The following is a 25,036-nucleotide window of genomic DNA, read 5'->3' as shown; positions in this document are numbered from 1 at the left end:
CAGGACGTGCAGGCGGCCAGGGCGGGGCAGGACGTGCAGGCGGCCAGGGCGGAGCAGGACGTGGCCAGGGCAGAGGGGACCCTTCGGGCGGCCATGGCGGTGAGGACCCTTCGGGCGGCCATGGCGGTGAGGACCCTTCGGGCGGCCATGGCGGAGCCCTATGGCCCCCCCCCAAAAAATTAATGGGGAGAGTGACAGAGTCATTACTAGTCTCTGGGCTGGACGGAACCAGCGGTGAAGGGGTCTCTGGGCTGGACGGAACCAGCGGTGAAGGGGTCTCTGGGCTGGACGGAACCAGCGGTGAAGGGGTCTCTGGGCTGGACGGAACCAGCGGTGAAGGGGTCTCTGGGCTGGACGGAACCAGCGGGCTGGACGGAACCAGCGGACTGGACGGGACGTGAACAGGCTCTGGCTCGGCCGGCGTGACGTGAAGCTCTGGCTGGACGGTCTCTGGCTGGACGGTCTCTGGCTGGACGGTCTCTGGCTGGACGGTCTCCGGCTGGACGGTCTCCGGCTGGACGGTCTCCGGCTGGACGGTCTCCGGCTGGACGGTCTCCGGCTGGACGGTCTCCGGCTGGACGTGAAGCGCTGGCTGGACGTGGTTGACGTGAAGCTCTGGCTGGACGTGGCTGACGTGAAGCTCTGGCTGGACGTGGCTGGACGGAACCAGCGGTGCAGGCTCGGCTGGGCTGGACGGAACCAGCGGTGAAGGAATCTCTGGGCGGACGGTCTCTGCAGGATGAAACTCTGGGATAATGAGCCTCCTGACTGCACGTACTGATATCAGCGGGTAATATGCCAAGCTGGACATCAGTCTTGATCTCCCATAGACTGATCTGTTGACTGGGCTGGTAGTGGGGAGCTTAGGCTCGACAGGGTTATCAGCAGTACTGACCATGAACGGTGAGCCACACCATCTTAACACGGCCTCCAGATACTGTTCAATGGTTAGACCGGAATCTCCTGGAGGTATCCAAGACTGGAAGTGTGGCTCTAAACCACTCCAAAACAAATCCACCAACTGCTGATCAGTAAGAGTGGTTAAATGGCTGTACTCAATGAATTCCATTACGTATGACTCGATCTTACGGCCATTTTGGAAAATGGAACACAACAACTGACCCGCTTCGTCCATTTTGTGGTCGGTTCTTCTGTCACGGTGTGGTGCAGGTGAAGAAGGAGGCTGAGACTGAAAGGCTTCAATTCCAATGATTTACTTAATAATAAAACAATAAACAGGTGCAGGTAGGAAGACAGGCAGGAACACTCACAACAACACCAAAACATTAACAAGAACCGACAAAGACAGACTGAACAGAGAGAACTAAATACAAGTCCAAATGAACACGAACGAGGTGAAGACAGGTGATACAGATGATGATGACGAGGGACAGGTGGATAATGAGGGAGTGAGTACAGGTGTGGAGACAAGAAGGATTCTGGGAAGTGTAGTGAAGATGACTAAGACAGACAGGTGCAGACGAAGACTGTGACACATGCAAGATTCTCCATTGTAAATCTCCTGTTCTTTTTGATAATGGTGGCTTGTACAACACTCTCCATTCAGGTCTTACCTCATCACCCAATTTTAACACAGCACGCCAAGGGGTATCAACTCTATTATGCAACTTTTTTTTGTTTAAAACGAGCACACACATTTTATACAGTTCTTTACCAACACATGAAAAAAAATCAACAGATAAAAACTTCCTTTGTTGAATAAACCATCCCGAACACTCTTCATTTTTTGGCTTAATTAACAAACAAGGAAACAAATCTTCACTATCAGGCATATTAGTCCCTAAAGAGAATTCCTCCAACATCAATTTTTCTTCATCCGTAAACACTTCTTTTAATTTATTCAGATAACGAGAAACTGAACGAACAGATCGAACTCCAATCTTTTCAGCAAAAGTTTCTACATTCTGAAACCCAGGACCAGTTAAACACAATAAATGACTTAAAACATAAATTCCCGAGTCTTTTAAACTCTTACTAAATCCTGGTAGGAAATTGGGTGCAGATACATCTAGTCTTGCACCTAGTATCAAGGGTTCATTCAGTAACCAAAAAATTGAGTGAAAATTCTCAGTCCTTTGAATGTGAAAAAAATTCCAGGTCTTAAAAAGGTGTTGATAAAAAAATGGCAATTTCAAGAGATCCAAACACTGAGGGTCCATCAGGAAAAGAGATTTGTCCATTCCGAAGTTTCCAACAGTCTTAAGTAGGGCACAGCCATACCTGTCAACATTTGGTTTTCAAAATCCGGGAGATTTCTCCGGCGGCGGGGGGGGGGGGCGGGGGGGGTGGGGTTGAGGGTTGGGGTATATGTACAACTTGTAACGACTGGAAATAAGGTGTGGCCCCTTTAAGAGCTATGCGCTCCCTGTTTAACTGTCGGCAGTATTGTATTGTATGTGCCTTGGGCCTTGAACACCCCTTTTACTGTCAATGCGAACACCCCATGTAGGCGGGTAATTTCTGTTTGATGCTAATTTTTATCTTATTTTGTTTACTAAGTAACGATGTGGACAGTAGAACGTGTGACAGACAGTTAGGCTACACGAGTTAGATTTGGGAATAAAGTGCGAGTTGTGAGATGCCAATCGCCTCCGTGTGTCTGTCTGGCCTCTGCATGCAATAACTTCAGTTGTGAGCTATCTCTAATCTTCCTGAAGCAACGCGTTACAAACTGTACTTCAGTTTCATTGCGGGGACACCACCTTCACCTGCCATCATGTCTATCGGCTCGCTTTCGGGTTAAACTTTCCGCGACTGCGCAACTGGGTTATAGGTTGCCAGGTTGAGGTGACAAACGGGTTGAAATTGTAAATGGTCTGTGGATTGTGTGAATATAATGCATTTAATACAATCTGGCAACTGGTCAACATTAGACAAACATATTGGTCCGATTATTCATAAAGGAGTTTGGGCCATGCAAATTACGGGAGTTTCCCGGGAGAAATAACAAACCGGGAGGGGTCCGGGAGATAGGGCTAAAAAACGGGAGAAACCCGGGAAAAACGGGAGTGTTGACAGGTATGGGCACAGCTGACTGCCCTCCAACTCACATTCATCGGTCCATCAAGAAGTCTTTGTAAAAAATGCAGTCGGAAAGCTGCAATCCTGCTCTGTAAGTGGATCAACCCCTGGCCTCCTTCTTCCTTGGGTAGAAATAGAATACTTTGTGGAATCCAGTGAAGTTTGTCCCAAAAGAAATCAACAAAAGCCGCTTGAATTTCAGCTATTAGTTTCACAGGAGGATCAATACAAACCAATCTGTGCCATAAAAAAGAGGCAACCAAATTATTTACAATAAGCACTCTACCCCTATAGGACATATTGGGTAGAAGCCACTTCCAATTATCTAAACGTCCTTTAACTTTCTGTAAAACACCATCCCAATTCTTTTGTAACAAATTATCATCTCCCAAAAAAACTCCTAAATATTTCAACCCCCACCTATTCCAGCACAAACCTTCAGGAAGACTTGGTTTCCCTTCCTTCCAATCTCCTAATAAAAACGCTTCACTTTTTTTCCAATTGACTTTAGCTGATGACCATTTTCCAAATTCCTCTATCAGTCCAGATAAAACATGTATATCACTTTGTTTGTTAATTACTATTATGAGATCATCAGCATAAGCTGACAAACAAAAATCAAATTCACATAAAGGTATCTTGAAACCATCTAAATTCTTCCTGATTTTTTGTAAAAGAGGTTCAATGACAAGAGAATACAACATTCCAGAGAGCGAACAACCTTGTCTAATACCTCTTTTGACCTTGAACGGAGCACATAAGCCACCATTAATCTTGATTATACTCTCTATGTCACTATAAAGAATTTTAATCATGTTTAGAAAATTCTCATTAAAACCAAAAGCTTCTAAAATATTCCATAAAAACTCATGCTCAACCCGATCAAAAGCTTTTTCTTGGTCAAGAGACAACAAACCACAATCGATATTAAATAATTTGGAAACTTGTATAACATCTCTAATTAAAGAAATATTGTCAAATATTGACCTACCAGGTATACAGTATGATTGATCTGAATGGATCACCTGTCCCATTACCTTAGTCATTCTCTTAGCCAAAGTTTTAGAAAGTAATTTATAGTCAGTGCACAAAAGTGATACCGGCCTCCAGTTCTTGATCTCCAACAGATCCCCCTTTTTCGGAAGGAGAGTAACTACTGCCCTTCGGCAACTCAACGGCAGCCCACCCTTCAGCAAGCTGTCGTTGAACACCTCTAGCAGGTCAACTCCTAACTCCGACCAGAACGCCTTCAGGAAGTCCACTGGAAGCCCATCTATACCTGGAGCTTTCCCAGACTCCATCTCATGGAGTGCCTTATACAGCTCTCCCAGGGTTAGGCTACATTCCAGCTCTTCACTGGACTCCTCTGAGATCTTTGGTAAATCCTCTAGAAAAGGAGATTTTTCTTTGTTTTCCGGCTTGAGTTCACTTTTGTACAGAGATTGATAAAAACTCATCGCTACATCACGAATCTGTCTGGGATTATATAACAAATTGCCATCCTCAGAACGTAGGGCATGAATTAAACGATTCTGCCCATTTTTTTTCTCATGACCAAAGAAATACTTGGAAGGTGCATCCATTTGATCAACACCCAAAAAACGAGCACGAACTAAAGCACCTTGTGCCTTAAACTCTAACAGCTCTTTAAGTTCAGCTTTTTTCCTAAAACAAGTTTCCAAAATATTACTATCACCTGAGGATTGATACAACTTTTGTAAATCTATTAATTGTTTTTCAATAAAATCTACAGAACGATTAAATTCTTTTGTAACATTCCGAGTATATTGTTGTGTGAATTGCTTTATCTGTACCTTTCCATAATCCCACCATTGCTGTAAGGATTTAAAAGATGTTTTTGTTTCTTTAAAAGATTCCCAAAAAAATTTAAACGATTCAATAAATAATTTATAAGCCAATAAGCACTTTTGGATTTCACTGAATTTGAAATAAAACTACAACTTACCATACTATGATCAGAAAAAGACAAAGGTGTGATAAAACATTTGTTAAATAAATTTAAATGATGTTTAAATACATAAAATCTATCTAATCTTGCCAGTGATATATAATTATCACGCATGTGGGCCCATGTGTATTGTTTTTCATTACCATTTATCCTTCTCCAAATGTCACATAAGTCATATTTCTCAATTAGATGAATTAACCTCTTACGTGAAGCCATATGAGGTTCAACATGATTCCTATCCATATCCAACTCAGTACAATTAAAATCACCGCCCAATAAAAGAAAATCTTCAGAACCGCAATCTTCTAGTGTTGCACAGAGTATCCAAAAAAAGTAATCTTTCTATAGGTGCCGTTGGAATATAAACACAAATAAAAACAAACACCACATTTTCATAAGAAGCTCTAACTTTTAACAGTCTGCCTTTCACAACTTCAACTGCATCATACGAAGTTGGTTTAAACTTTTTATTAAATAAGACAGCCACCCCACCACTTATATTTGAGTTATGACTTAACACGGATAAACCACTAAATTCCTTCATCCAGTCAACCTCATTCTCCACACAACTATGAGTTTCCTGTAAAAAAGTTATGTCTATATTTTTCTGCTCAATTTCCTCAAAAATGTGTGCTCTTTTCTTTAAATTGTTTGCCCCATTAACATTCATTGATGCAATATGAATTTCATTCATAAAGAAAACAAAGAAAGAGAAAGAACACAATACGCCATACCAACAGGAAAAAATATTCCTTTTCTTCCACTTATACAACATCATTGTTTTGAGCGATATTTATGTTCCTCACTATTTTCTTCAACCTATACACTTCCTTATTGGTAAATGAATCACTAGCCAACAAACTCTTTGCCCGATCCACAAATTGTTTCAAATCAGGAAAATATTCTTGCACCTTTACACCTCTTTTATTCTTTGTTGACCTGAGAAACAACTTAATGTCCTCAAGATCATAACTACGTACATTAAATTCACTTTGAGAAAGAACCTCACTGCACTCAGAAGAATCACTGTCACTTTCCGTCTCTTCAATATCCTCATCTCGTACTTCAGCTGTCTTACTGATTTTTGCATCTAGCATTTTATTTTTCATCTTTCTTTTTTGCGGTGTCTTAAAAGAAAACTGCTCTTGTTCTGGTGTCAACTGTGCTTCTTCAGCCATTACACTGATTTGAGACTCTTCACCATTCGCACCTTTTTTGCTTTCTGAAGGATCAACCACCCTATCAGAAACACTTAAAACACTGCTTGTAGGTACAATCTTAGGAATTGGATCTGCTTGTTCAATCTGAGATGAAGCTACTTCAGCTACAGTTTCTACTGAACGATCTACCACATTCTCCACCACTACCGAACCTTCTTCTTGAACATCCACATTAACTTCTTTTCCATCATTTTCTTTTCCCTGTACAACTACTTCATTACTTTTTCCTCCCTCAACATTTTTGGTTGGGATATTCCGAATTAAATGCCCTTTATTGCCACATCCGAAGCATTTGACTTTACCAGTCGTGACAAAAATAGAATAACTAAAATCCTCAATACGAAAATTCAAAGTTAAATCTAAATCGGCGTCATCCGGAATAATCATGTACACGAAGCGCCTAAAAGAAACGATATGTTTCAATAACGGCGATTCGCTACTGATTGGGATCTTTTTTATCGGTGACACCAATTTACCATAGCGCGACAGCGCTTGAGTTAGAATTACATCACTAACAAAAGGTGGTATGTTAGAAATTATTACCTTTTTTGCTGGCATAGAAAGTGGTAGAACTGAAATGAACTCCCCATCGATGACAATTCCTTGCTCAACCAACTCATTTGCCTTGTCTACACTATCTAAAAAAACTACTGTCGCATTGTTCATTCTAGACGCGGACAAGACGCTAGAATGTCCAACTAACTCTCCAACGGCCAAACAACATGCCTCAATGCTCACAGCTGATGCTACCTTAATTGCGTGGCGTCTCGTGAGTGTATTCAACCCCTGTGTTTGTAGGGCCGCCATGCCTCCGACTGACGGACAGCACCCGACCCTCCAAATAACTAAACAAATAACAAAATAGACAACAAAAATAACAAAACAGATAAGCAGAAAAAGAGAGAAAAAACAAACTTCCACTCACACCGCTCTGCACCACGCTCACGCACCCTCGCTCAACAGTCACACCGGAAGTGAGAGAGAGAGAGAGAGAGAGAGAGAGAGAGAGAGAGAGAGAGAGAGCCCCGGCCACGCGCGCGCACTCCCACGTCTACAAACAACACGAGCGCTGTCTTGCTCTCTCTCCCTCGCGCATATTCATAAAAATCAATCGACAAGATAGTAAGAGGTCGGAAGACCGCGGTTTCACGTGGAGCATTTGGAGATTTTTAGAGATTATAGACTCTAGGAACAACATCTCAATGAACAACATCTCAACTATAAAGGCCTGTCTCATATAAGTTAGACGCCTATCTCAAGTACAAGCCGGTGCAGTTCGACGATTTGGGCAAATAAAAGCCCGGGCTATTATTTGAAGTTTTACGGTATTTAAGACCTGGAAAAGAAAAGAGACACTGACCTGTCAAAAGGCTCCCCAGTTTCTCGCTGACGATCTGTAATAGTTGATAAATTAAACTTTTCCCAAAGGGAGTAGGGCCACAACATCACCTCCATTCAAAATGTTTAATACACACTCTTCTTGTTCGGGCTTCAGTTTGCTAATGCCGGGAATATTCTCCACAACAGAGCGAATTGCATCCGCGTCTCCATATCAGCGGTCGTTTTCGATTTCCCTGACCTAATCTTAAACACGGCGCTTACCGACTACGTCACGGCAGAGCCCGCCCTCTGTTCGTTGATTGGCCAGGCTGTTTTCAGGCCGGTGGAAAACAGAAAGATAGGCTGCTATCTCAGACTGACTACAGGAGCGAAATGAAATTAGCGGAAGTAGGAAGTCTGACGTAGTCAGGCTAGAGCTATTCCCCCCAAAACAAAATTGAGTGTCTCGAACGGTGTCGACTGAGCCGCCCTAATTTAGCGATTTATAATAGTAAAAATATTAATTAATTACTGAAATGACTAATCAAGACCGCAATTGCTAAAACATGCTGTTACCTAGATTATCTGTATTTAAACTGTTTGACAGTCTACAGTGTAAACTCTATGGATAGATGACTAATCCACCTCTGAGAACGAGCTAGATGAATAAATTAACAGCTGATAGCGCATTCAGGGGCGTTAACTGAGCAGAGCGCGAGCAAAATAATGATCAAATGTGTTTTATTAACGAAACAAATCAGAGACTTGAGCTCATGGCTTCTAGTCGTCAAGAATATCCCGAACATCGGGACGGAGGTATCGTTCGTAAGCAGCAGAAACCACCGCCCCATAGCTTAAAGGGTTAAACCGGAGCGAGTTTCGCCGCCGTAGTTGTTGCACAATGCGTAAGAATGAGCTGTATACGGTCCGGAGGCAGTCCGCAGAAGTTAATTCCTATCACAGCAAGCTGTTTGAATCTGCGCTGCATAGTGGTAAAAGCCAGCGTGAGCAACGCGATCAGTTGCCAATGACAACAGATAACGCACGTAGCCAATATGATCGCATAAGCATTTTTATGAAAACGACTAGTTAGATAAGCCCAAATGCCACACGGATAGCATTAACAAGAAGGATGTTGCCAACACACTGATAGCTTTTAGCAATGAATATTGAAAAGGAACTTAGCTTCGTGAAGATTTTCAGAGATGAATGGAGAATGAATCACGTCGAGTCCTGTGTCAATATTGCAGCAGAAGCGAGCAGCGAGCCAGCAGAAGCGAGCAGCAAGCATGTATGAGCAAGGTGAATGAGCTTTAAATAGGGCGCCTTGTTTGAGCTTTGGCCATTGAGCAGCGAGGGGAGTTAACCAGCTAATGCGGCTCAGCTGGAGCAGATCAGCTGACGGGACAGTGTTGATAGCAAATAGCATAAGCAGCGGCTTGACTACCTGGCCTGCCAGAACTGACGCTGACGCTCAATTTACCCTCATCTTGGCAGTCCCTTGATTTCTTTTGCCCAGACCATTCTAGAAGGATCCAATCGAGCTTTAGTTGAAACGTTTGAAAGTAATCATTTGGTGGAAAAGAGAACATGAAGGGACTCATGTCAGTTAAGGGGGGAGGGTGTAACCCAGTGACAATACAGGGTTAAAAGAACTTAAAAATGTGTTAAAATAGCGTAATACACCTTTAGTGAAATTAGCCAATCAGGAGTGATAGTTCCTCCCCCAGCTGAACATGATTGACAGGTCACGACGCAACTGCGTGATCCTGAGAGAACCAGCGCGTGTGTATGTGAGAAAGAAAGAGACGACGAACAAACTTGATGGCGACGGGAGAAAAGAGGAAATTAACAGATTTAAAGTTAACAGAGTGATAAAAGTGAGTGTATTAGCAAGCTAAAGAAGCAACACAGAAGACAGGATAAGGAGGAGCAAACGGGAGTTTGGAAAAAATCCCATTTTCCACCTCTATGTGTCTCGGTCAGGTATAATGGACAGAGAGAGAACTACTTGGAAGATCCCTTTGTATCGATGGCGAGCCTCCCAGTGTGATCTTGAAGAGACGCAGACCAACTCATCGAACACTTCCCTTGGTGGTAGGAAAGTATCAGTTGCCTGAGCTGGTACACACACTTCATCCAAAAGTGCCAACTTTCTTTTTAAACAAGGAAACTGTCACAGAACTGGTGACACACTCTTTAACAGAGAACTACAGTGGATTGACTAATACAGAAAGTGATCACAAACAGACAGACTTTAACGACTACAAAAGGAAAAAAACAAAGACTCATTTATTTTCAAAGGGCCCATTTTTTTATTTTTCATGTATGCTTTGTAATTATGTTTCAATTGTTACTTGCAACGTAAGGTGAGTAAAAGTTACTGGTTACAACTTATCTGGTCTGATACTTCCTTTTATGGGTACAGTTTATAACACTTAGCTCCTTCCGAACCTAGCATAGTGTTAGCTCATATTTAGAGGGTAGCACGGTTACACACTCTTTTTGCAAAACTCTAAACACATTCTCACTCACTAAAACACATTTTGCACTGTGATGCACTTATGTTTCAAAACTCTAAACACAGGCAGGCAAAAGTTAAACACAACTACAACACAGTTGTCATCATTTACACACAACGACTCAAAATAGTTTACACTTATTTCTAATAATGTGATCAAACCACAGTTTTTCTTCAACTGTGTAGCAACAATGAGATGTGCCTTAATTAGCTCAGATTATGCATAGGGAATTTTAATAATTAATCATAAATATGATTAATATATTGCATATTACAGTTAAATTATCGAAATTGAAAATAGATCGATTGTATATATGAATGATCAATCATAACGAATTATAATTCCTCATTCATATATCAATAATCTCATTACAGATCGATTATATGGGATAACTTTAAGGGAATCAATTGGCTACCAAACAATCGGTTTGTCCAGCAAACGGCTGTAAGATTAACCCATCAATTAATTCAACAACGTTATCCCTTTTTATAAACTCCAAGAAATCTCAATGTTCCGGCCGTGAACATTAATTTTCTCGTGTTTATAAAATTTACGTTACTGATATAGTAACAACTTGTAAAGCTTTTGTAGCTAGGATCGCATTTCATTGACTTGTAAAAATATGAGCATTCAAAACAATCAAGAATATAATGGTTTTAATAAAATGAAACTACGGATACAGAATTCTACATTTACACACGGGATACATGTATGTACAGTAAACAGTAAAACTAATGAGACAGACGAACAACAAACAGGAGTGAGAGAGAGAGATTGCGAGAGCGCAAGATTGGGAGTGAGAGAGAGAGAGAGAGAGAGAGAGAGAGAGAGAGAGAGAGAGAGAGAGAGAGAGAGAGAGAGAGAGAAGATGAGAGATCTTCTTGGCACAATTCATCACAGACACAGAACCTTTTGAATTAGAACAAGACTCAACAGATCTTAAATAAGCATAGTAAAACGGATACTTGCACAGGTAAAGCTCTTTTGGTGGGGCTGATCTGAAAAAGGCGTGTGGGTGTATCTCTGTCATGTGGATGCCGAGCGTTCGAGTTCGTCCAGCGAGCGCGGCGTGTTTGAATGTCCTTGTAGGTGAAGCTTGCCAGTCTGGCTGTGTTCATTTTCTTCGCGAGAAGACATGAACAGAGGAGACTTCGAAAAAGATAAAATAAACTTGAAGAAAACAAAAGAGAAACGATGGATCATCACACTAAGGCGATGTCCAGACGCACGAGGAGTCACATGATGAAGCTACAAAGAGCAGGAAGAGCCAGGGAGATTTGGCAGAGGGTTTTCAGGAAGCTTTCAGAAGGGTTTTAGCAGCCGCTTAGGGAAGCTCGGCGCGTCTCTTTAAGGACACTTAGGTTCACGCCTCTGTTTGCGCGAATCACACATGACCGTCCGCGGATCTGAAGCGGACACAGTTCTCTTTGTCCTGTGGGGGATGCCCACTTCATGAGGAAATTGCATTTGAGCCGTTTGGCTCCTGAAATATGAAATGTGTAAAATAATGCACCTTACTTCATCATGCTATCGGAATTCGGCTCCGTTAGATTGAGCGAATTACAGACATATCAGACACGTCACATGAAGATTATCGGAATACAGAGTTACATAAGATATGCATTTTATAAGCATTTAATGTTCCTTCACATGATTATAAAGCCATAATACCGGCTACCGTGACCTAGGAAATATCAAACTCATGTTTATGCATTTCTTAAGTGGTTATACTTATAGACAATATAAGATTGCAGAGGCTATTCCCCTTTCTTCATCAGAATTCAAGTGGGAGCTGTGATTTCCCTTGGAATTCCTTTTGGGAGTCATAAAGTTTTATGACCTAGCAAGAGGGAGAGTTATAGAATCTTTCTTTAGAAATAAACTTTAAGGTTCGAAGTTACAGAACAGTTAAAATTACATCTATAGAATAAGACAAGACTAATTAGATATGCATGCATATAGGAAGGTTGGATACAATTTCTGTGTTATACAGTATACATTTATATACACATTATAGGACATTTGTGTGTGTGTGTGTGCAATCAATGTGTGATTGTCCTTCAGCGTTCAGGCAGCTTTGTGGACTCTTTCTGTGGGGGGGATGCGTGTCCCGTGAGACGGCGAGGTTTGAATGGTTGACTATTTGTTGAAGACAACGCTGGCTTGTTCCAAATGTGTCATGTGCTAGCCATAGTGGCACCAATCTGGTCAACATGCCCGAAGGGGGTCGTATACAGAATGCCCCTTTGTTTACTCACGACTGGAAGAGACTTTAGTAAATTAGAATCTAGTTAATTTACTCCACATACCAGAGCTGGCTCGATTACCTATCTGATTATCACTACAACTGCTTACACACAAAATTCTTACTTGTCACACAATTTCTGAAACCTGACACTCAAACACCCGAACCTTTGCCTTTGACTCAGTTTTCAATTTCATAAAACACTTTTTGCAATTCTCTATGTAACACAAAAATCTAACAAGAAGGATGTTGATTTCCTTTTTCAAAATGCCACACTAATTCATCAGTGCCTCACACACACTCCTCACAGGTGCGAACACTCATTGCTTTACTTAACACCAACCAATCATGGCTTTAGAATAGGCAGGCCAAATGTCAAGTTATAGATTTTTCGGACTGTGTAATACTGTATACAAATGCTTACAGTAAAAAATCAATTGTTTGCTTTCAATTTTGCTTTCGTGTTTACTGTGAATGTTTCAACATCTCTCTGACAATTACTTTCAATCTTGTACAGAAATGTACATAGGAGCTCATGAAAGAAGAGCTTTAGGTTTTGAATAACTGTGTGTATATGATATATCCAAAATATAAAATTATGGCTAAGGTGTTTTCAACGTAAAACAAATGTTTGCTTTTGAAACGTGTTTGTAATATTTTGAAGGCAGACAGTGCTTCATTTTGCAAGAGATGTGAGGCATTTTGTGTGTGCAATTCTTGGATTTGTGTGTAAAGTTTTGAAAAAAAAAGAGGCAACGTTTTGAAAATGTGTGTAAGCAGTTGAAAATACAGTTCAGAGTGCCAAAATTGACTCAAAATGTTGCACTGAATGTTGATACCAATAATGGATGGAAAAAATATAAGAGGGAGAGGAGGAAGAGTATGTGTAAAAGAGGAGGTGAACAAGGAGGAGGAGGAAGAGGACGAGGAAGAGCAAGGTGTGGAGAGAATGTTGTCAAGGCTGGATCTGGCTTCAGGGTTTTTCTCTTTTCCTGCAGAGATGACATTGCCTGTGATGTGGAGAAACTCCTCAGACTGGACCAACATGAAGACATGAAGCTGAAGCAGAAGCGATCTCTCACTGACCTTAAATCTGCAGTTGCACGACTCTTCTGAGTGTACAGTGACATGCTTTTCATTTAGAGTGTTTTACTGAAACCTTTTTGGCTTCTGCAGTTGGTCACTGTATTTTCACAGTATAAGTGCTGAATATACAGACATTTGATAGGCCTACTATACAATATCCAGTACAATACTATACTTGCAGTGCATCATTTATTCACCATACTGTAAGTTGTCATTTTAATTGCAAAATTTGTTTACTTTGTTACAATATACTTTTTTCTGTTACTGCATGCTTTGGATTCTGTGTTCTCCATTTTTTGTGTCTAATGAATGATCTGTAGTGTTTAATATTGACTCGCGTTTATGATCTGAAAGCATTGTTTGATTTTGAGCAGATAAAATGGTTTTGAGGCAATTGTTTGATTTTGCCAGAAGAGTCAGATGTTCTCTGAATGTGGCTTGAACATTTGGTTTTGTGTTTAAGGTTTTGAGAAAGTGAGTGATGGTTTTAAGAAATGTGTTTTAGCTATTCAGAAAAACTATTGTATAGTGCAGAGTTTGTGTGTGTGTGTGTTAGGAGAGTTTGACTGTGTTAAGAATATTAGAAACTGTGAGTATTGCTTGTTGGTTTGATTCCACTTCCAGTTCTTTCAACCGGATCATCAACATCGGATCGTCTTTCGGTGCAGAAGGATTAACGGGATCCATGCGAGCCGCATCATCAGATATGAACCTTTTATTTGACTGCTGTCACGTGACTCTTCTTCCACATTGAGCATTGTGTTACAGCAGCTCAAACAGTGGCATGTAGAAGGAGAGAGTCACGCACAAGGAAACAGAGAAAACCAATATTAGAGTATTATAAATGTTTATTGTGATATTCGTTTCAACAGAAGTTAATAATTTAAATGTGTTTATTAGATATTCATATTTTTTTTATAGATATTTTACTAGACAAAGCACCTTGCTCATCCAATAGAAACTCACAAAATCTACATCTAAAACGAGTCTACATTACTACTTCAGCACATGACATCATATAAGTAGGTGCGAATAAATGAATATAACTGCAGCTCAGTGTGTCCATGATGACATTTTTTGGAATGTACACGGGTTATAATAGAATATTGTACAAACCATATAACTGGGTTATCTATCTATCTATCTATCTATCTATCTATCTATCTATCTATCTATCTATCTATCTATCTATCTATCTATCTATCTATCTATCTATCTATCTATCTATCTATCTATCTATCTATCTATCTATCTATCTATCTATCTGTCTGTCTGTCTGTCTGTCTATCTATCTATCTATCTATCTGTCTGTCTGTCTGTCTATCGGTCTGTCTGTCTGTCTGTCTGTCTCTCATCTATCTATCTATCTATCTATCTATCTATCTATCTATCTATCTATCTATCTATCTATCTATCTATCTATCTATCTATCTATCTATCTATCTATCTGTCTGTCTATCTATCTATCTGTCTGTCTGTCTGTCTGTCTGTCTCTCATCTATCTATCTATCTATCTATCTATCTATCTATCTATCTATCTATCTATCTATCTATCTATCTATCTGTCTGTCTGTCTGTCTATCTATCTATCTATCTATCTATCTATCTATCTATCTATCTATCTATCTATCTATCTATCTATCTATCTATCTATCTATCGTCTGTCTGTCTGTCTGTCTGTCTGTCTGTCTATCTATCTATCTATCTATCTATCTATCTATCTGTCTGTCTGTCTGTCTATCGGTCTGTCTGTCTGTCTGTCTGTCTCTCATCTATCTATCAATCTATCAATCTATCTATCTATCTATCTATCTATCTATCTATCTATCTATCTATCTATCTATCTATCTATCTATCTATCTATCTATCTATTTCATCTATTTACTTGTATTTCCATTAACCAACATCAGAGAACACATGCGAATGTGTCGTTGAATTATTTAAATATTAACTTACAGTCGCTTTGGTACATTTCTCGAATCATCCTCGACATTTGCAAAACAGTAAATGCGTTTCTCAAAACAATTCGTACAAATAGCAAAACACCATGGATTGCCTGCAAAAGCCAGTCTCTTGCTCAAAATCCTTAGTTCATCTCTCAAAAGTAAATATCTGTGCATGAACATGTCAGTGCCATCAGAATGACAAGTCCTTGTGTCATTGTACGGATAAGACAGTCAAATTGCTTAGTCATGTTGTCAGTATAACAGTGTACTTTGGAGGGATGTTCTGATGTAAACTATGGCTAAAGTTTTGATGACAATTATTGTAAATTGTAGGTTACACCTTAGTGTATGTGGGAGTTTGATTGCAAGAGACTGGCCAAGATTCACATTTACGCTTTTACTGTTTGTACTGTAATTTGTTGACAGACCATGTCATTGCGATACAGAAAGGAAAAGACAGCACTGCATAGCACAAAGAAGGAAAAAAAAATGTGAACAGGAAAGATTTAGAAAAAAGTCTAATGGAAATGTATCTTATGCTTGACATATTACTGTATGACAATTTGTTCAACCATTTTGCATGTAAAGAAATGCTATGAACTAATGCCTAAATGTTGTGGGGGGTGAGACTATTCAACAGAGACCCATTATACTGTAATATATTTTGATCAACATGACATAAGCAATTGATATTGAAACAGCAGATAATTGTACATAATCATTTGCATGGATGTACCAAAGCATTTGCAACTTGTTCAAAGAAATGAGAAACTGCTTTTTTGATGTGCACAAGTGACACAATGATCTGAAACCCCATGCAAACCCCTACCTCCTGAAACTAAGACACTTTACAAACTATGCACTAGACACTTTACACACACTGCTGCGTGTATAAAAACAGACTCAGCTATTATTATATTTATGTACATTTTCATGCACTACTGTAATATTCCCCAACTAGTTGCTTGACAAACAATGTTTATGTCTGTTATATTTTTGTATGTTTGTACTTATGTAGCACCGTGGTCCTGTGAGGCACAACATTTCGTCCCACTGTATGTTCCCACATGTAGTGGAATGACAATAAACCTCAACTTGAACTTGAAGATTGAACAGGTAGTTTTGATAATCTGGTCTAGTTGAAGTTGAGGAGAGGAGCGGTTTCAAAAGAAAGTGTAGCGCTTAGTGTTGCTGAGAGAGAGAAAGAAAGCAACTCGATCGCCTCCTGGAGGAGAAAGGAAGAATGACGAGGCTGAGCTGTGCTTTTCCTTCGCCGCACTAATAGCAGACAACAGCCAGAGAGAAAGCAAACTGTAAGAAAGGATAAAGGCAAAATCCTCGTTGAAGTGAATAATCTGAGTAGTGAAGATGAAGCAAAAGCTTACAGCACCTGGTATTCCCAGGCGGTCTCCCATCCAAGTACTAACCAGGCCCGACCCTGCTTAGCTTCCGAGATCGGACGAGATCGGGCGTGTTCAGGGTGGTATGGCCGTAAGCTAGAGTCTCAGCCGATAGAGAGATATTTAAAGAAGGACACCAGCAGCAGCAGCACCCCTACACATGACGGTGAGTAGCCTAAATGAGAAGAAAAAACAACGTTGAGTCGTCCCTTTTTCTTAAAAAAAGAAAGAAAGAAAGAAAGAAAGAAAGAAAGAAAGAAAGAAAGAAAGAAAGAAAGAAAGAAAGAAAGAAAGAAAGAAAGAAAAAGGCAGTCAAGGTTACAGTGAGGGACTGTGAATTATTAGCCTTCCTTAATTGTTGAATCCTAATGAAATTGAATACAAATGTGTTAGTTGTCAAAAATTACTGAATATAGGCTACTATTAGGCCTACAGTCCATTCAATATATTTTGTTTATTTATATATTTAACTATTTTTAATAATTTATTTTTATGCACACGTTTGATCTTAAACTCGTATTAAAACTATACATTAAAAATAATTCAATAACCAGTAGCCTATACACTCCAAAAAATGTCATCATGGACACACTGAGCTGAAGTTATATTCATTTATTCGCACCTAAACGCTCCACTTATATGATGTCATGTCATGCGCTGAAGTAGTATATAGACTTGTGTGGAATATGATGTCTAAAATTGTTTTGATCAGCTTGGTGGTCTTTCATTTTTGTTAATGTGCGATTACAAAATGTAAAACTTCCAGTTAATATACAAAGAGGTTATGGTTTCCAAACTTATAAATGACAAATTATTGTGCAATTTTTCTTTGCTATAACATGTCATATTTGTTTTTTCGTTTTTAATTATGAAAAGATTCTGGAAAATGAGGCACATTATTAATCTTTATAAACTTATTTTTTATTACATTAAAAAAGCTGTTAAAACTATTTCTTTATTGATACATTTAAGATTTTGTGAAATAGCAAAGCCTTTTATTATTTTATTTATTTGTATTATTATTTAGATTTTTTTGGTAGTTATATATATATATATATATATATATATAGGCCTATTTATATTTTTATTTGTAAACCCTTGTCAGATTTGTTTTGTAATTGTTGTTCACGCATTCTTAATAATAATAAAAAAATCAGTCAACATTCCTGTAGTGTGCTGTTGTAAAAAACAATCTCTAATATACAAAGCACTCATGTCATCTTATCACTTTAACAGAAAATCAAAGGTTTTATTTTTAAAAGGTTTTCTTTCAGTTTTCACTTTAGTTATTTACTTTATAAAAGTTGAATCCAAACGCAAGAGGGCAGAACAGCATCACTTACTGCACTCATTGTTGAAAAAAATGGAAGACTCAAAAAACTCAAAAAGTCAATTTTATTTGAAATATTTTTTTTTTACAGTAATACTCTTAAAAACAGTACGAGTTCAAGATCAAACTCGTGCATATAAATAAATAAATTATTAAAAAGTATAAATAAACAAACAAACAAACAAATGATATTGACTAATATTTAATTGGATTTGGACTGTAATATATTCAGTCATGTCTGGCAACTAACAAATTTGTATTCAATATCATTAGGATGCATAACAATTGGGGTAATAATTTTCTTGACTTTAACCTTTTTCTTTCTTTCTTTTTTTAAGAAAAAGGGACGTCAGCGGTTTTTTCTTACTCATCGTTATGGTCCAAAATTTGTGCCACAAATGCTGTGAAGCGAGGTCAAATTTTATGAAGCGAGAATATTTTTTGAAAAAAGTCTTGAAAACACTTGAGGGGGAAAGGGGTTTGTTTCTGCAGCTCGGGACGTGTGTCAATGCGGTTCGTCATGTGTAGGAGTGCTGCTGCTACTGCTGGTGTCCTTCTTTAAGTATCTCTCTATCGGCTGAGACTCTCGCTTACGGCCATACCACCCTGAACACGCCCGATCTCGTCCGATCTCGGAAGCTAAGCAGGGTCGGGCCTGGTTAGTACTTGGATGGGAGACCGCCTGGGAATACCAGGTGCTGTAAGCTTTTGCTTCATCTTCACTACTCAGATCATTCACTTCAACGAAGATTTTGACTTTATCCTTTCTTACATTTTGCTTTCTCTCTGGCTGTTGTCTGCTATTAGTGCAGTGTTTCTCAACCTCTCCTGCAGGGACCCCCTGACAGGCCATGTTTCTGTTTTAACCCTGAAATGGCACACCTGATTCAAGTCATTAAAGGCTTAATGAGTAGTTGACTAATTGATTAATTGAACTATTCCTTGAATTATTCCTTATATATTGACCTTTAATTACTTGAATCAGGTGTGCCATTTCAGAGTTAAAACAAAAACATGGCCTGTCAGGGGGTCCCTGCAGGAGAGGTTGAGAACCACTGTATTAGTGCGACAAAGGAAAAGCACAGCTCAGCCTCGTCATTTTTCCTTTCTCCTCCAGGAGGCGATCGAGTTGCTTTCTTTCAAAACAATTCAATTCAATTCAGAAAGCTTTATTGGCATGACAAAAAATACATTTTGTATTGCCAAAGCATCAAAACAACATAGAAAATGATTTAGAACATTTTGTACACAAAATAATAATAGCCTACCGATAGCATAAAACAATAATAATAAAATAAACAAAGATTAATAAATCAAATAAAAGGATTTAAAAATCATCTAGGCCCTATATAAAAAACAAAAAACAAGCAAACCAAGCAAAAAACAAAAACAAACGAACACTGAATTTGGAATTGAACATAATATACATGTGTATAGGTCTGAGTGAGTGTGTGTTTATTGGATGTTTGCTGCTTTCTGGTCGTCCCTTAAGATGCTACAAATTTTGCAGCTATATTGGAGCATTTGGCTTCTTCGCCAAGAATGAAATGATTACAGGTGTTAAATTGGGGAAATATGTTATTAATTTTGGGGTAATAGTGGTCTCTGATGTGTTTATATGGGCATTCTGTGAGGAAGTGCAGCTCGGTCACCGTTACTCCCAGGATGCAGTGCGAGCAGAGTCTGTCCTCACGGGAGAGCCATGGTCTGTCTGCGCCGGCCTGTGCTCGCTGAGTCTGTACATCGTCAGTGTTTTCCTGAGTCTCACATCACTCACTGTGCTCAGGTAGTTCGCAACACCTACTCTCGATTTAGTGCCAAATAACATTCCAGTTTGTGTTGGTTTTTAATGGTGTTTGTCCAATGGGTGATGTACTTGTCTTGTTCTGTGTTGATAATCTGTGCGGGCTGAATGTGTGTGAGTGTGTGCTGAGGCGTGCTGATCTCTGCAGGTGTGAGCTCAGTCAGTCTCAGCACCAGCTGGCACAGGGGACTCCTCGCTTCGCTCAGCTCTTGGTGTTTTAGGGCTTTGTAATGGAATGTTTTTAGGTGTTTCCAGAATTTGATGGCTCTTTTTTGGATGTTTAGAAGGAGAGGGTATTGGCCTAATTCTGCCCTGCATCCGTTGTTTGGTGTTTTCCTTTGGACTTTGAGTATTCGTTTACAGAAATCTAAATGTAGAGTTTCAATCGGATGTTTTTCCCAATTTAAAAGATCAAATTTGATTGAAGGACCCCACACTTCACTGCCATATAAAACAATTGGTTCAATTATTGATTTGAAAAGTTTGAGCCAAATTTGGATTGGGATGCCAATTTTGATTGATCTTTTTATGGCATATAGCCCTTTGAGCTTTCTCTTTGAGTTCATTCACAGCCAAAGTAAAGTTGCCAGTTGGAGTTATTTTCAAGCCGAGGTAAGTGTATGTTTTTGGGCTCTCAATTGTTCTGTGTGATAGTGTGAATGTGTGTGTTGGTCCCTGAGATCTGGAGCGTTTCTGGAACATCATGACTCTAGTTTTCTGGAGGTTGACGGTCAGGGCCCAGGACTGACAGTAATCCTCCAGCAGATCCAGGCTGTCCTGAAGCCCCTCTTTAGTCAAATCAATTGTTTGATTTTGCCAGAAGAGTCAGATGTTCTCTGAATGTGGCTTGAACATTTGGTTTTGTGTTTAAGGTTTTGAGAAAGTGAGTGATGGTTTTAAGAAATGTGTTTTAGCTATTCAGGAAAAACTGTATTGTATAGTGCAGAGTTTTTGTGTGTGTGTGTTAGGAGAGTTTGACTGTGTTAAGAATATTAGAAACTGTGAGTATTGCTTGTTGGTTTGATTCCACTTCCAGTTCTTTCAACCGGATCATCAACATCGGATCGTCTTTCGGTGCAGAAGGATTAACGGGATTCATGCGAGCCGCATCATCAGATATGAACCTTTTATTTGACTGCTGTCACGTGACTCTTCTTCCACATTGAGCATTCTGTCAGGTCCATTAAGTCAAGAACACACAGACAAAATAATTAAGAATTATTTGAATAGATTGCAAACAGGTTGATGTTCCTGAATTGAAATTTGGCGGTATGGCTCTGTTCAGGGAGTCCTCTGACCTTTCATGAGCACCCCTGCGTTTATAAAATTAAACTACTCAAAGTAGTCAATAATAAACCTTTTGTAGCTAGACCAATCATTTCATTGACTTGTAAATATGAGCTTTTTAGACAGAACAATCAAGAATTTAATGGCTTTAATAATTGGACTAATAATACATTGAACTACAATTTCACACAGAATATACACTCACCGGCCACTTTATTAGGTACCCCATGCTAGTAACGGGTTGGACCCCCTTTTGCCTTCAGAACTGCCTCAATTCTTCGTGGCATAGATTCAACAAGGTGCTGGAAGCATTCCTCAGGGAGTTTGGTCCATATTGACATGATGGCATCACACAGTTGCCGCAGATTTGTCGGCTGCACATCCATGATGCGAATCTCCCGTTCCACCACATCCCAAAGATGCTCTATTGGGTTGAGATCTGGTGACTGTGGAGGCCATTTTAGTACAGTGAACTCATTGTCATGTTCAAGAAACCAATTTGAAATGATTAGAGCTTTGTGACATGGTGGAAGTAGCCATCAGAGGATGGGTACATGGTGGCCATAAAGGGATGGACATGGTCAGAAACAATGCTCAGGTAGGCCGTGGCATTTAAACGATGCCCAATTGGCACTAAGGGGCCTAAAGTGTGCCAGGAAAACATCCCCCACACCATTACACCACCACCACCAGCCTGCACAGTGGTAACAAGGCATGATGGTTCCATGTTCTCATTCTGTTTACGCCAAATTCTGACTCTAACATCTGAATGTCTCAACAGAAATCGAGACTCATCAGACCAGGCAACATTTTTCCAGTCTTCAACTGTTCAATTTTGGTGAGCTCTTGCAAATTGTAGCCTCTTTTTCCTATTTGTAGTGGAGATGAGTGGTACCCGGTGGAGTCTTCTGCTGTTGTAGCCCATCCGCCTCAAGGTTGTGCGTGTTGTGGCTTCACAAATGCTTTGCTGCATACCTCGGTTGTAACGAGTGGTTATTTCAGTCACTGTTGCCCTTCTATCTGCTTGAACCAGTCTGGCCATTCTGCTCTGACCTCTGGCATCAACAAGGCATTTCCGCCCACAGAACTACCGCTCACTGGATGTTTTTTCTTTTTCGGACCATTCTCTGTAAACCCTAGAGATGGTTGTGCGTGAAAATCCCAGTAGATTAGCAGTTTCTGAAATACTCAGACCAGCCCTTCTGGCACCAACAATCATGCCACGTTCAAAGTCACTCAAATCAACTTTCTTCCCCATACTGATGCTCGGTTTGAACTGCAGGAGATTGTCTTGACCATGTCTACATGCCTAAATGCACTGAGTTGCCGCCATGTGATTGGCTGCTTAGAAATTAAGTGTTAACGAGCAGTTGGACAGGTGTACCTAATAAAGTGGCCGGTGAGTGTATATGTGTATACACCCGAACAAACAAAACGAAAAACATTACCAACACGAAATAAATTGGATGAGAGGGGAAGATAAAAATGAGAGAGAGAGAGAGAGAGAGAGAGAGAGTGGAAGAGAGAGAGAGAGAGAGAGAGAGAGAGAGAGAGAGAGAGAGAGAGAGAGAGAGAGAGAGAGAGAGAGAGAGAGAGAGAGAGAGAGAGAGATTGAGGGAGAGAGATTGAGACTAAGAAGATCTGGAGAGATCTTATTGTGGCAAAAGTCACAAACACAACCTTGAGAGGCACAAAGATCAAATCCCCTGAATGGGGCAAACAGATCTTAAAGCATTTAGATCGATAGGAATTACGATACTTGCATGATTCTTTCTCGTGGCTGAGAACGAAAGCGTGTGTGTGTGTCTCTGTCCTCGCGTCATGCGTTCACGTGGTCTTTCAGAGCGGGCAAAGCGCGTTAGTTTGAATGTCCTTTGAGGTGCAGTTGCCGGTTGAGTTCAGCTGTGTTCATTTTCCTCGCAAGAAGAAATGAAACAGGGACTGATGAAGCGTCGAAGGGATAGGACATAGGAGAGTGAGAGTTGCACAATGGTTCTCTTTGTGTTGCCGAGGAGAACCGAAACTTGCTTGTGTGTGTTTACCAGCGGGTGCGTGCATTCTCGTCTCTTCCGGTCGAGCGCGGTCGCTGAAGGTTCAAAGAGTCTCTTTAAAGTTGAAGTTGCCGATTACGTTCATTTCACTGAAACTGAACGTAAGAAAAGTCCGAAGACGAAAATAAAGAAAGACTAAAGAAAAAGGAGAAACACGGTGTAAAGCTCCCTAAGGAGCCATGGAACCGGAAACCTCTCACAGGGAAAAAGCTCTCTGTAGGAACTTCCTGTGGTCAGTCTTTTATGGAAAAAGACTGGGTTCACGCCTCTGTTTGCGCGAACCACACATGACCGTTCTAGAATCTGAAGCGGACAAGGTTTTCTTTGTCATGTGGGGGGATGCCCACTTGACTGAGTCATAAGGAGATTGTATTGAGCCGTTCGGCTCCAGCACTATGAAATGTGTAAAAGAATGCACATTACTGCATTCTGCTATCGGAATTCGGCTCCGTTAGATTGAGAGAATTACAGAGATATCAAACACGTCCCATGAAGGAATACAGAGTTACATAAGATATGCTTTTTATAAGCATTTAGTTCCTTCAAAGCAAGTTTATTCCTTCGAACAAACGTCATACATGCAGTGAATATAAACTGAGAAACACACAGGAGTTTAGGAAACATTGACATGCTTATATTCTAAGTTTAATGTTCAAAGTTCGTGGATGTGTGTGCGTTAATGTGTGATGTGTGTGTGTGGGTATCCTTATGGTCAGCATCTGTCCATCTGTGGTGTGTACCACGTGAGGGTTTAGTTTGCGAATGGTTGTCTTCAAGACAAAGGGTAGTTTTGTGTGTAAATCCACTTATCAGTCTGAAGAGGCATAATAATTGGGGGGGGGGGGGAACTAGCTTGAGACCCTGAATGGATCAGTTCTTATTCTTTGTGACTGAACACAAATTGCAAGCAGTGCAAGGATTTGAGAACAACGGGGACCTGTTTCTTGATTGCGCAATGCGTCATAAATGAAGTTAATCAATGACCTGCTGGCAGACATTGGGGCACCATATCACATGATTCAAGGTTTTGTGAATTAAACATATATGTGTTCATATTTGTTCAGTAGTGAAAGGAAAACAGGATTCGGTCAGTCGCTACAGTTTGATCTCTCTGAAATGCGTTTAAAAAGCAACCAGACTATTGATTTTACATGTTGAGACCTTGAAGAATGTACTAGCTACTACTGTGTGGACTCGGAATGTAAAGCTTAAATATGCTTTAGATGCGTTAGAATATCAACCGCGATTAGCATGCTAAATGCATTGAAAATGAATGAATGAGCTACTAATCGCAGCTGTAATGACCTGACGATCCCTGGAAATACTTCAAAAACGTGATCATACACTCTAGCTCACTTCTAGAGATGGTGTTACAACAGTGTGGAGTTGAAATTCAATGTGTAAATAAAATATGCTTTAGAAGTGTAAACATGTCAACCGCGATTTGCAGGCTAAAAACAAAGTGATGAATGAATGGACTGTTTTTTGGTTACTACTTTTATGAGGGCTGCAGGGTCTCTAAAAATGTATTAATGTATGTATATGTACATTATGTATAAATATATATAAATTTTAAGTATACTTAAAATGTATTTAAGCCCTCATCTGCTTTTAGTTTTACTCATTTATTCATGTTTTACTGTACCAGATGAAACATAGAGAAGCCTAGACATCGGTGCAGCGTGTGCGACAAGACTTTCACTGAAAAGTCCAACCTGACGAGGCATCTGAAGATCCATACCGTCGCCAGGGAGACCTTTGACTGTGATGTCTGCAGGAAGAGCTTGACCACCAAATCATTGCTGGTCAGCCAT

The 25,036-nt window shown here is 40.0% G+C and overlaps 2 non-coding genes across 2 annotated transcripts; one reads left to right on the top strand and one right to left on the bottom strand.

Moving 5' to 3' along the window:
* Positions 1-16,728: 16,728 nt before the first annotated feature.
* LOC130089053 (5S ribosomal RNA) lies at positions 16,729-16,847 on the bottom strand. Its single transcript, XR_008807523.1, has one exon. It is a non-coding gene; the product is annotated as a 5S ribosomal RNA (ribosomal RNA).
* Positions 16,848-18,668: 1,821 nt separating this feature from the next.
* LOC130089069 (5S ribosomal RNA) lies at positions 18,669-18,787 on the top strand. The gene has a single exon (XR_008807537.1). It is a non-coding gene; the product is annotated as a 5S ribosomal RNA (ribosomal RNA).
* The last annotated feature ends 6,249 nt before the right edge of the window (positions 18,788-25,036 follow it).

Source organism: Rhinichthys klamathensis, unplaced genomic scaffold (genome assembly GCF_029890125.1).
Source record: "Rhinichthys klamathensis goyatoka isolate OS25496 unplaced genomic scaffold, OSU_Roscu_1.1 h1tg000123l_1, whole genome shotgun sequence".
Lineage (NCBI taxonomy): Eukaryota > Metazoa > Chordata > Actinopteri > Cypriniformes > Leuciscidae > Rhinichthys > Rhinichthys klamathensis.
This window is presented reverse-complemented; position numbering and strand designations above follow the sequence as displayed.